The following is a 10,704-nucleotide window of genomic DNA, read 5'->3' as shown; positions in this document are numbered from 1 at the left end:
AGGCACACTCAGACGCCTGACTGGCCACTAGGACTGACGTAAGTTGCGTCTTCCCAACATACCAACAGGCTATATCATTTATCCATATGACACATCACACGAAGCATTGATAGTCCGTGCGGCCTTGCTGTCCTGAATAGACGGCATGGACCACGACAAGGAAAGACCGAGCACGTGTATTAAATACCCCTACTCCATTGACACGCTTACAAGGTCTGTCCGCAAACTTTATGGGTTTCAGCACAGCGGACACTGGAATGTCACTTGACGACACAGCCAACTATTTAGGACACACCGATGAGAACTGTTTAGTTTACTGAGTTACATTACTTCCTTATAAAAGATAAAACAAGACGTCATTTGAATATACAATTGAACCACGAGCATACGTGATACGAAGGATGCAATTAATGACTTATATTTTAGGGTTACAGTTGAAGGAAACATATACCTTTCTTTTGTATCTATCTACTCTTACAATACACCGTACTGTTGCAGCCGGCCCTCGGGGTTGTAGGCTCCGCCATGTGTAATGCTCTATTGACTACAAATAAACGTCTTACAAAAAAGAAAAAAAAATGGTACAAGGTTGTCTATGATGGCGCAAGTCTCCCAAAAGAGTATCTTTTTCCCTTCGCCGGGAAAAAAGCATAGATATACTGGAGGAGATTTAAAACACTCTATTAATCAGGTTTTGCTGCAACATATTATTTTGCTCTGCTGGAATGCTCTAGATGAGAGGACGGGTACGGATATGACATTTTTTGTTGTATGAATAGTATTTTTATTCCTAGTTTCCAAATGTGATCAAATGGTGTAATCCTGATTATACATGATGTCACTTTATGTTGTTGTTCCTCAGGGTGTATTATCTAACCAAAAAATGGAAGAGCCTAGAGGCGACTCATTTTTCATGATTCAAAATATACATGCATTCATGTATTAATTTGTTTATATTTGGTGCACAGAGATACTGTGAGACTCCAAGATCTGTGAGCAAAGTCTGCATGAAGTTACTAAATATTGCCTGCTACAAGTTATGAACACACACACACATTGACAAAAAACATTGACAAACACCTTTACATTGGCTTGAGGCCCATAACAAAAGCTGTTTCACCCAGAAGGAGGAATTGAACCACTCTGATGCTAGACAGCTACAGGTTGGAAGCCTGCACCCCAGACCACTGAGGTTCATCCGGGCAAAGAAACAATAGAGACAAACAGGTATATATATCATAAGAATACACACTCTTTTACAGATAGGGTGCAGGTCTAAATTTGTAATCCGCCTAGCTGTCATTGTCATCTTCATTGTTCCCATGGATTTTGATGCATCCTCAAATTTACAAGAACTTTCAAACATGAGCATAAGCCAAAAACGTACACTTCCCAGGAGATGCGTAACAAGGAGAAATATCTCTATTTCTCCTTGGTTCTTCTGCTTTCTAAGTGTGTTGCATTGTACAGAACACATAGAAAGACACTTAGAAACAGGAATATGCCTCCCAGGATTGGTTTTGTGCAGGAAGGGGCCCCTCCCTGCACAAACACAACCCTGCATGCAACACAGGCACCATGGTACAAGGGTGTCTATGATGGTGCAAGTCTCCCAAAAGGGTGTATTTTTCCCTTCGCCGGGAAACAAGCAGAGATATACTGGAGGAGATTTAAAACACTCTATTAATCAGGTTTTGCTGCAACATATTATTTTGCTCTGCTGGAATGCTCTAGATGAGAGGACGGGTACGGATTTTACATTTTTTGTTGTAAGAAAGGTATTTTTATTCCTAGTTTCCAAATGTGATGAAATGGTGTAATCCTGATTATACATGATGTCACTTTATGTTGTTGTTCCTCAGGGCGTATTATCTAACCAAAAAATGGAAGAGCCTAGAGGCGACTCATTTTTCATGATTCAAAATATACATGCATTCATGTATTAATTTGTTTATATTTGGTGCACAGAGATACTGTGAGACTCCAAGATCAGTGAGCAAAGTCTGCAAGAAGTTACTAAATATTCCCTGCTACAAGTTGTGAACACACACACACATTGACAAAAAACATAAAATGGTCACCTTTACATTGGCTTAAGGCCCATACAAAAGCTGTTTCGCCCAAAAGGTGGAATTGAACCACTCTGTCGCTAGACAGCTATGGGTTTGAAGCCTGCACCTCAGACCACTGAGGTTCATCCGGGCAATGAAACAATGGAGACAAACAGGTATATAAATCACAAGAATAGACACTCTTTTACAGATAGGGTGCGGGCCTAAATTTGTAATCCGCCTAGCTGGCATTGTCATCTTCATTGTTTATTGCAGTTCTGGGCTCAGCTCTATGCTTGATTGCCTTTATTTTCCTGCACTGACTGAGTCAAAAGTTCAGGATATGAACCTTTATCCATATGCAAAATAGATCCAGGCTTTCTGGGTAAATGAGACTTGCTATCAGTCTGCTTGTAATGTGGACAAAGTTCAGATAATTCATTGCTAATGTCAGAGTTAACAACAATAGAAGAGGAAAGGCTGTGCTGATTTGAAGTTACAGAACACAGATTAAACAGACGTTTTCAAAGTCTTACTCTGTTCTCTCACTCTATGTAGTACACATACTCCTGTTATTATACACTTTAAATATCACTTCTCCTTTGGTTATCATGGCAGCAGTGGCATAGTAGGACAGGCCGTTCTGAACTGTGCGGCGGATGTGACCTCACTTTGGGCTAAGTCCAGGCTGTGATATTTGGCATTTGTATGAAGGAGCCAGTGTTTGCTCCACCGTTCCTACATGACTTGTGTAAAGGAAAGACAGGACACCACAGCTTGTCTTGTGTAAAGAAAAGCCAAGACACAACAACAGGACTTGTGTAAAGTCCAAGACACCACAACATGACTCGTGGAAAGGAAACCCCGACATGTGCTATTTTTAAAGACAAGTGACGCTGAGGTGTAGGTTTATTTATTAATAAATCTAAACATTTCTTGACCTACCCGTTTCTACATCAGACATCAGATTTAGGTTTGCTGTATTTGCCTTTTCTTGGAGGATTTGTAGTAGTTCCTCCTGGTAACCGTTCCTCTTGGCTGTGCCTCTCGAGGCCTTCTCGCCCTAGGCAGAGTTACTTGCAGAGACCATAGGCTGGTCTTTCTGTAGGTGGGGGGCCTGGCTGAAAAGTTACCGGGTGATTTCATGGTGTCAAACATGCAACACTCTTGTCCTGTATTTTTCTTCAATAACCTAATTCATTACGGGAAATGTAGTTCCGCGTCACTCCAATTGAGGTAAGACACCTGCGAACTGTGCTTTATTAAAGAAAAGCCTGGGGCTTAAACACTTCAGTCTTTGTGACCTGGAATCATCTAGTAAAACTGTCCGTCTCTCGGCAGTGGTGTGAGCTGGGGAAAGGTGCTGGGGGGAAGGGGGGTGTAGGTAGTGCTTTAAGTGGGAAAAAATAAGTGCAGGTACTCATTAAATTCAGCAAGGGGGTGGCTAGTGGGCGGGGATAGAGGCGGAGCAAGACATGATGCAAAAACACTTCATACAGACCAAGAGCGCGTAACAGTGTATCATCAGGAACAGTTTTTGGTATTGTGCTTTGGACTCTGCATTTGCATTAATTTGCTATTTTTATAATGCTGCATTCTGCTTTTCATCATTTAGTGTTTATTTAAACCTTTCCTATGTGAAGGCCTTGGGTGATCTTGGGGCTCATTCACTTATTTCCCTCCTAAAAAAATGACGAAATAGCATGAAATAAGATAAATAAATACCAGCGGTCCACTCATTAGGTACTCTCTCTCCACAAGTCAGGATGCAGCTGTACAGCTGATGTCAGAGTAAGCGTGTACCGAGGGCACTCAATTGACCATTCCACCCTCACCTACACCTGAACTCTTGAGTGGGATTCACTGGCAATGTCCTTGTCTGGTTCTCCTGCTGCCTATGCAACTGACATCACTTCATTCACCGAGGTCCGAGAAGATTCTTACCATCAGTTGCGTCCCCCATAATTAAATCTTGTCCCAGTCACCTTCAGCCTCTACATGGAGCCCTCCGCTGCAGTTTGTCAATGCTTGTGCTGTACAAATGTCATATCCATACATAAATACACCCATACTGTCATAAAGGGGGCTAAAATGAGGGATTATTTGTAACAGTCCATATTCACCCGGCGGGGGGCACCTCAGAGAGGACCCCCAGCAGAGAACAACCCCTAAATGGTCAGTGCAGGGACCTAACTGAGTCCTGAGTCCAGTGTGTGTGTGTGTGTGGTTTGTCAAGCCTCTGTGGTCAGTGAGGGAAGCATTAGGATCATCACCCAGCAAGGATTACCCTACAGCCAGCAGAGCTCCCCACAGTGGCGCGTCAAGAAACAGGGAAAAATGAATCCCTTACCCTTGAGGAGTAAAAGACGGCATGATTAAGGTGCAGTGGGTACATCAATCAATCAATCAAGAAATTTGTACAGCGCGCTACTCACCCGGAGGGTCTCAAGGCGCTTGGGGGAGAGGGGTCCGCTACTGCTCGAACAGCCAGGTCTTGAGTTGCTTTCTGAAGGAGAGGTGGTCTTGGGTAAGATGGAGGTGGATGGGGAGGGAGTTCCAGGTTTTGGCTGCCAGGTAGGAGAAGGATCTTCCTCCCATGGGGGCTCTTCGAATGCGTGGAACGGCGGCGAGGGCGTGGCTGGTTGATCGTAGCTGGCGGGTGGGAGTGTAGAAGGTCAGGCGGTTGTTGAGATACCTTGGGCCCAGGTCGTGAAGGGCCTTGTGTGCGTGGGTGAGGAGACGTCAAATTCCTGGACCCAATGCTGTTCTACCTGCTGCTATAAGTACCTGCTGCATTAATGACATTGGCGCCTCTGGCCTCACTGTTATGGTCTCATTTATGAGAGGGCTGCATCACGATTGACCATGCAACATATTACATGCGTGACACAAACCTCTAAGTCAGATTCTTGAAGCCATGCAAAACAAATTTTTGAGGCTTTTAAAAAATCTGGGGTAATGAAACGCAGATCACATCACTTGGTAGCGTTACTCAACCCTGGGTAGGCATTTACTGGGTGTTGTGTGGGTATTCCCACACTGCTCCAATGGATTTTGATGCAGCCTCAAATTTACAAGAACTCTCAAACATGAGCATAAGCCAAAAACGTACACTTCCCAGGAGAGGCGTAACAAGGAGAATTATCTCTAGTTCTCCTCATTTTTTCTGCTTTCTAAGTGTGCTGCATTGTACAGAACACATAGAAAGACACTTAGAAACAAGAATATGCCTCCCAGGATTGGGTTTGTGCAGGAAGGGGCCCCTTACTGCGCAAACATAACCCTGCATGCAACACAGGCACCATGGTACAAGGGTGTGTATGATGATGCAAGTCTCCCAAAAGGGTGTCTTTTTACCTTCGCCAGGAAACAAGCATAGATATACTGGAGATTTAAAACACTCTATTAATCAGGATTTGCTGCAACATATTGTTTTGGTCTGCTGGAATGCTCTAGATGAGAGGACGGCTACAGATTTTACATTTTTTGTTGTACGAAAGGTATTTTTATTCCTAGTTTCCAAATGTGATCAAATGGTGTAATCCTGATTATACATGATGTCTCTTTATGTTGTTGTTCCTCGGGGTGTATTATCTAACCAAAAAATGGAAGAGCCTAGAGGCGAGTCATTTTGCATGATTCAAAATATACATGCATTCATGTATTAATTTGTTTATATTTGGTGCACAGAGATACTGTGACACTCCAAGATCTGTGAGCAAAGTCTGCAAGAAGTTACTAAATATTGCCTGCTACAAGTTGTGAACACACACACACATTGACAAAAAACATAAAATGGTCACCTTTACATTGGCTTGAGGCCCATAACAAAAGCTGTTTCGCCCAGAAGGTGGAATTGAACCACTCTGTCGCTAGACAGCTACAGGTTTGAAGCCTGCACCTCAGACCACTGAGGTTCATCCGGGCAAAGAAACAATAGAGACAAACAGATATATATATCACAAGAATACACACTCTTTTATAGATAGGGTGCGGGCCTAAATTTGTAATCCGCCTAGCTGCATTGTAATCTTCATTGTTTATTGCAGTTCTGGGCTCAGCTCTATGTTTGATTGCCTTTATTTTCCTGCACTGACTGAGTCAAAAGTTCAGGATATGAACCTTTATCCATATGCAAAATAGATCCAGGCTTTCTGGGTAAATGAGACTTGCTATCAGTCTGCTTGTACTGTGGACAAAGTTCAGATAATTCATTGCTAATGTCAGAGTTAACAACAATAGAAGAGGAAAGGCTGTGCTGATTTGAAGTTACAGAAGACAGATTAAACAGACGTTTCAAAGTCTTACTCTGTTCTCTCACTCGATGTAGTACACATACTCCTGTTATCATACACTTTACATATCACTTCTCCTTTGGTAATCATGGCAGCAGTGGCATAGTAGGACAGGCCATTCTGAACTGTGAGGCGGATGTGACCTCACTTTGGGCTAAGTCCAGGCTGTGATATTTGGGATTTGTATGAAGGAGCCAGGGTTGCCTCCACCCTTCCTACATGACTTGTGTAAAGGAAAGACAGGACACCACAGCTTGTCTTGTGTAAAGAAAAGCCAAGACACAACAACAGGACTTGTGCAAAGTCCAAGACACCACAACATGACTCGTGGAAAGGAAACCCCGACACATGCTATTTGTAAAGACAAGTGATGCTGAGTTGTAGGTTTATTTATTAATAAATCTAAACATTTCTTGACATACCCATTTCTACATCAGACATCAGATTTAGGTCTGCTGTACTTTCCTTTTCTTGGAGGAATTGTAGTAGTTCCTCCTGGTAACCCTTCCTCTTGGCTTTGCCTCTCGAGGCCTTCGAGGCCTAGGCAGAGTTACTTGCAGAGACAATAGGCTGGTCTTTCTGTAGGTGGGGGGCCTGGCTGTAAAGTTACCGGGTGATTTAATGGTGTCAAACATGCAACACTCTTGACCTGTATTTTTCTTTAATAACCTAATGCATTCTGGGAAATGTAGTTCCGAGTCACTCCAATTGAGGTAAGACACCTGCGAACTGTGCTTTGTTAAAGAAAAGCCTGGGGCATAAACACTTCAGTCTTGGTGACCTGAAATCATCTAGTAAAACTGTCAGTTTCTCTGCAGTGGTGGTGAGCTGGGGGGAGGTGTGGGGGATGTAGGGAATGCTTTCAGTGGGAAAAAATAAGTGTAGGTACTCATTAAATTCAGCTAGGGGCGTGGCTAGTGGGCGGGGCTAGAGGCAGAGCGAGACATGATACAAAAACACTTCATACAGACCAAGAGTGCGTAACAGTGTATCATCAGGAGCAGTTTTTGGTATTGTGCTTTGGACTCTGCTTTGGCATTAATTTGCTATTTTTATAAAGCTGCTTTCTGCCTTTCATCATTTAGTGTTTATTTAAACCTTTCCTATGTGCAGGCCTTGGGTGATCTTTGGGCTTATTCACTTATTTCCCTCCTAACAAAATGATGAAATAAGATAAATAAATACCAGTGGTCCACTCAGTAGGTACTCTCTCTCCACAAAATAGGATGCAGCTGTACAGCTGATGTCAGAGTTAGCGTGTACCGAGGGCACTCAATTGACCATTCCACCCTCACCCACACCTGAACTCTTGAATGAGATTCACTGGCAATGTCCTTGTCTGGTTCTCCTGCTGCCTATGCAACTGACATCACTTCATTCACCGAGGTCCGAGAAGATTCTTACCATCAGTTGCATCCCCCATAATTAAATCTTGTCCCAGTCACCTTCAGCCTCTACATGGATGGGTCGCGGTCGTGAGTTGTTTGCTATTATGGGACTATATAACTGCAGATGTATATTTTACTGTTCTTATTTGCCCTGTTTCACGGTTACATGCATACACCGGGAAAGTAGAAACTTATCACATGGAACGTAAGGGGTATGGGCACGACTCATAAAGAGTGATAGACCATACAGCGTTTACACAGCGTATACATAGCGAGGCTGATAGAGCGGGGATCTTACTGGCTCGAATATTATGAGACACTCCCCCGTCTGTGGTAATACCCCGCATCATGACAGATACGGGTGATGTGCTTACTGCGCAAGGGGACTTAAACACAGCGTTCCGTGGATTTTATGCCACTCTGCCACCTTGTATGGTTCACCGCCTGGCCATGTAGGACCGCATATATACACCTTTTTATCGGATTTAACATACCCGATGATCCCGGAACCGCTCCGTAGGAGTCTGACGGGTCATATCACCACGCAAGAGATCAAACAGGCTATGAAGGACCTACCTCGCAACAAAACGCCTGGTATTGACGGCCTACTCATAGAGTTCTATGATACCTATGCAGAGACATTGGTGCCACAGCTGGCGGCTCTATACCGGGAGGTGTGGCAGAGGAGCTCGCTGCCTACTTCATCAGCGCAAGCCCTTGTTATTGTGATTCCAAAACCGGGTAGGGATCATACTGATATGGCAAATTATCGCCCGCTTTCGTTATTATCCACAGAATATAAAATCTTAAGTAAGGTACTCGCAAACAAACTAGTTCCACACTTACCAAAATTAATACACAGTGACCAAACTGGTTTTTTACCTGCCCGAAGCACATCTCTCAACATCAGGAAATTGCACTATTTACTGACAGAAGCCCTGAAGACCTGCCTGTATGCCGGTTGTATTTCCCTGGATATACGACAGGCTTTTTATTCTATACAGTGGGAGTACATGTTTCAAGTGCTGGGGAAATTTGGTATTTCGGTGGACTATATTAAATGGATGAGAATATTACGTCACGCACTAAAACGGGAGGTCATATTTCAGCGGAATACACTATACATAAAGGGACAAGACAGGAATGCCCACTGTCTCCCCTTCTCTTTATCTTAGCACTAGAGCCCCTGGCCATACAGTTGCGCCGTGATTTTACAGAGCAGGGAATCCGATTGGGTAATACGACACATTTATTCTCGGCATATGCGGATGACATCTTGCTGTATGTGTCTGACCATCGCATCCCACTGTCTCCGTTATTTGCAGCGTTCCACAGCTTTGAATGCATATCTGGGTTAGCTTTAAACACCTCTAAAACGCATGCTTCTTTCTTTAAAGACGGGGCTGACATTGAGGAACTGGATATTGGGGACACTGCAATTCAGGTTACACCTACGACATTCCGCTATTTAGGCATCCAAATTTACAGGACACCCACGGATATGCTGGACGGTAACCTAAATGAAGCAAACAGGGTGTTGAGAGCTAGTGTCGCATTCTGGACGGTGTTATCACTATCCGTCATGGGCAGGGCTGCTATAGCGAAAATGGTTGTGTTGCCCCGCTTGATTTATTACTTCACAAACCTACCTATATTAGTACCACAACACACTTTTACATTACTGAACACGCTGTTAATCGATGTCATCTGGGGTACAGGCAGGAGGCGTATTAGCCTAAAAAAACTCCAAGTAAGTACTGCAGCGGGCGGTTTGGGAGTGCCAGATTTCCGTGCCTATTACTATGCTTGTCAATTGCAGTGGCTGTCCTATTGGACAGCAGGACGTAACCTACACAAAATAGATTATACATTGTCTGATTTGGATAGCGGTAGGCTACACGCCCTCCTATTGCCATGTGGTAGGACTCCTATGACCCTCCCCCCACTATTGCAGACGGCCCTACGATGCTGGACGGCTGCGCTGCAGTACACACATCTGGGTGGTAGATACTCAGGGAATACTCCGTAGCTGGGGATTACGCTGGCCAGTGGCAGGCTGACGAAGCGTATTCTGTCACCTTGGTTGGAGGTTGGCGTGAGTACGGTGGCTGACCTGTTTAGGGAGGAAATGCGAATGGACCACAACACATTTGTGCAATGCACCGGCGCCCCAACATCTATGTTCCTTACACATACAGTGGTTGGATTTGTTAAGAAAACTTGGGTCCCTCAGAGAACATCTCCACCTGACAATGAGCTGATCAAGATGGTGTATTGTATGGGTGGGGGGAGACATTTGGTCAAATGGTTATATACTGGCATTAGCACACACACGAGAATCCCCCTACATGCATTGAAGACTCAATGGGAGGCAGAATTAGGGAGAGATCTCTCTGACGGGGACTGGGTGACAGTGCTGGGACACCCCAGGAAGATCCCTCGGAATGCAATATTCAAATTTATACAGACGATGATTTTGCACGGGGCATAACTCACTCCACGTAGATTGGATAGGATGTTTCCCCAGACACAACACCACTGCCCGCGCTGCCTGCTGGGGGGGGCAGACCTTCAACATATGATATGGGACTGCCCTAAACTTAGAAACTATTGGGACTCGGTGCTACAATTATTGGAATCTTCCACGCACCTTGCTGTCACAGATACAGCGGCGGAATGCATCCTGGGGCTTCGTGCCCGGATCACCACTAATAAGGTGCAATACCGCTTCATAAATCTAGCATGCATACTAGCCATACCAAATATACCTAGAAAATGGAAATCCCGTAAACCCCCTGAAGTGCATATCGGGCAGGGAGAGGTGCTACGTTGGGCTGCAGCAGAAGGCGTAACACTCCGCAGGGAGGAAACTAGGGGTCTGCGGAGAATACTGATCTCCATCGACTGGGAAGTTATGTTGGAAGGTTTGCGAGCGCAAGAAGTGGCATTGTTTTAAGCTGTGATGTCAAT

At 44.4% G+C, this 10,704-nt stretch overlaps 2 non-coding genes across 2 annotated transcripts; both read right to left on the bottom strand.

The window, feature by feature from the left end:
- Positions 1 to 2,117: 2,117 nt before the first annotated feature.
- On the bottom strand, positions 2,118 to 2,204 carry TRNASTOP-UCA (transfer RNA opal suppressor (anticodon UCA)). The gene has a single exon. It is a non-coding gene; the product is annotated as a tRNA-Sec (tRNA).
- Positions 2,205 to 5,891: 3,687 nt separating this feature from the next.
- On the bottom strand, positions 5,892 to 5,978 carry TRNASTOP-UCA (transfer RNA opal suppressor (anticodon UCA)). The gene has a single exon. It is a non-coding gene; the product is annotated as a tRNA-Sec (tRNA).
- Between the last annotated feature and the right edge of the window lie 4,726 nt (positions 5,979 to 10,704).

Source organism: Lissotriton vulgaris, chromosome 5, assembly GCF_964263255.1.
Source record: "Lissotriton vulgaris chromosome 5, aLisVul1.2, whole genome shotgun sequence".
Classification (NCBI taxonomy): Eukaryota; Metazoa; Chordata; class Amphibia; order Caudata; family Salamandridae; genus Lissotriton; species Lissotriton vulgaris.
The sequence above is the reverse complement of the archived record's forward strand: the minus strand, read 5'-3'. Positions and strand labels throughout refer to the sequence as shown.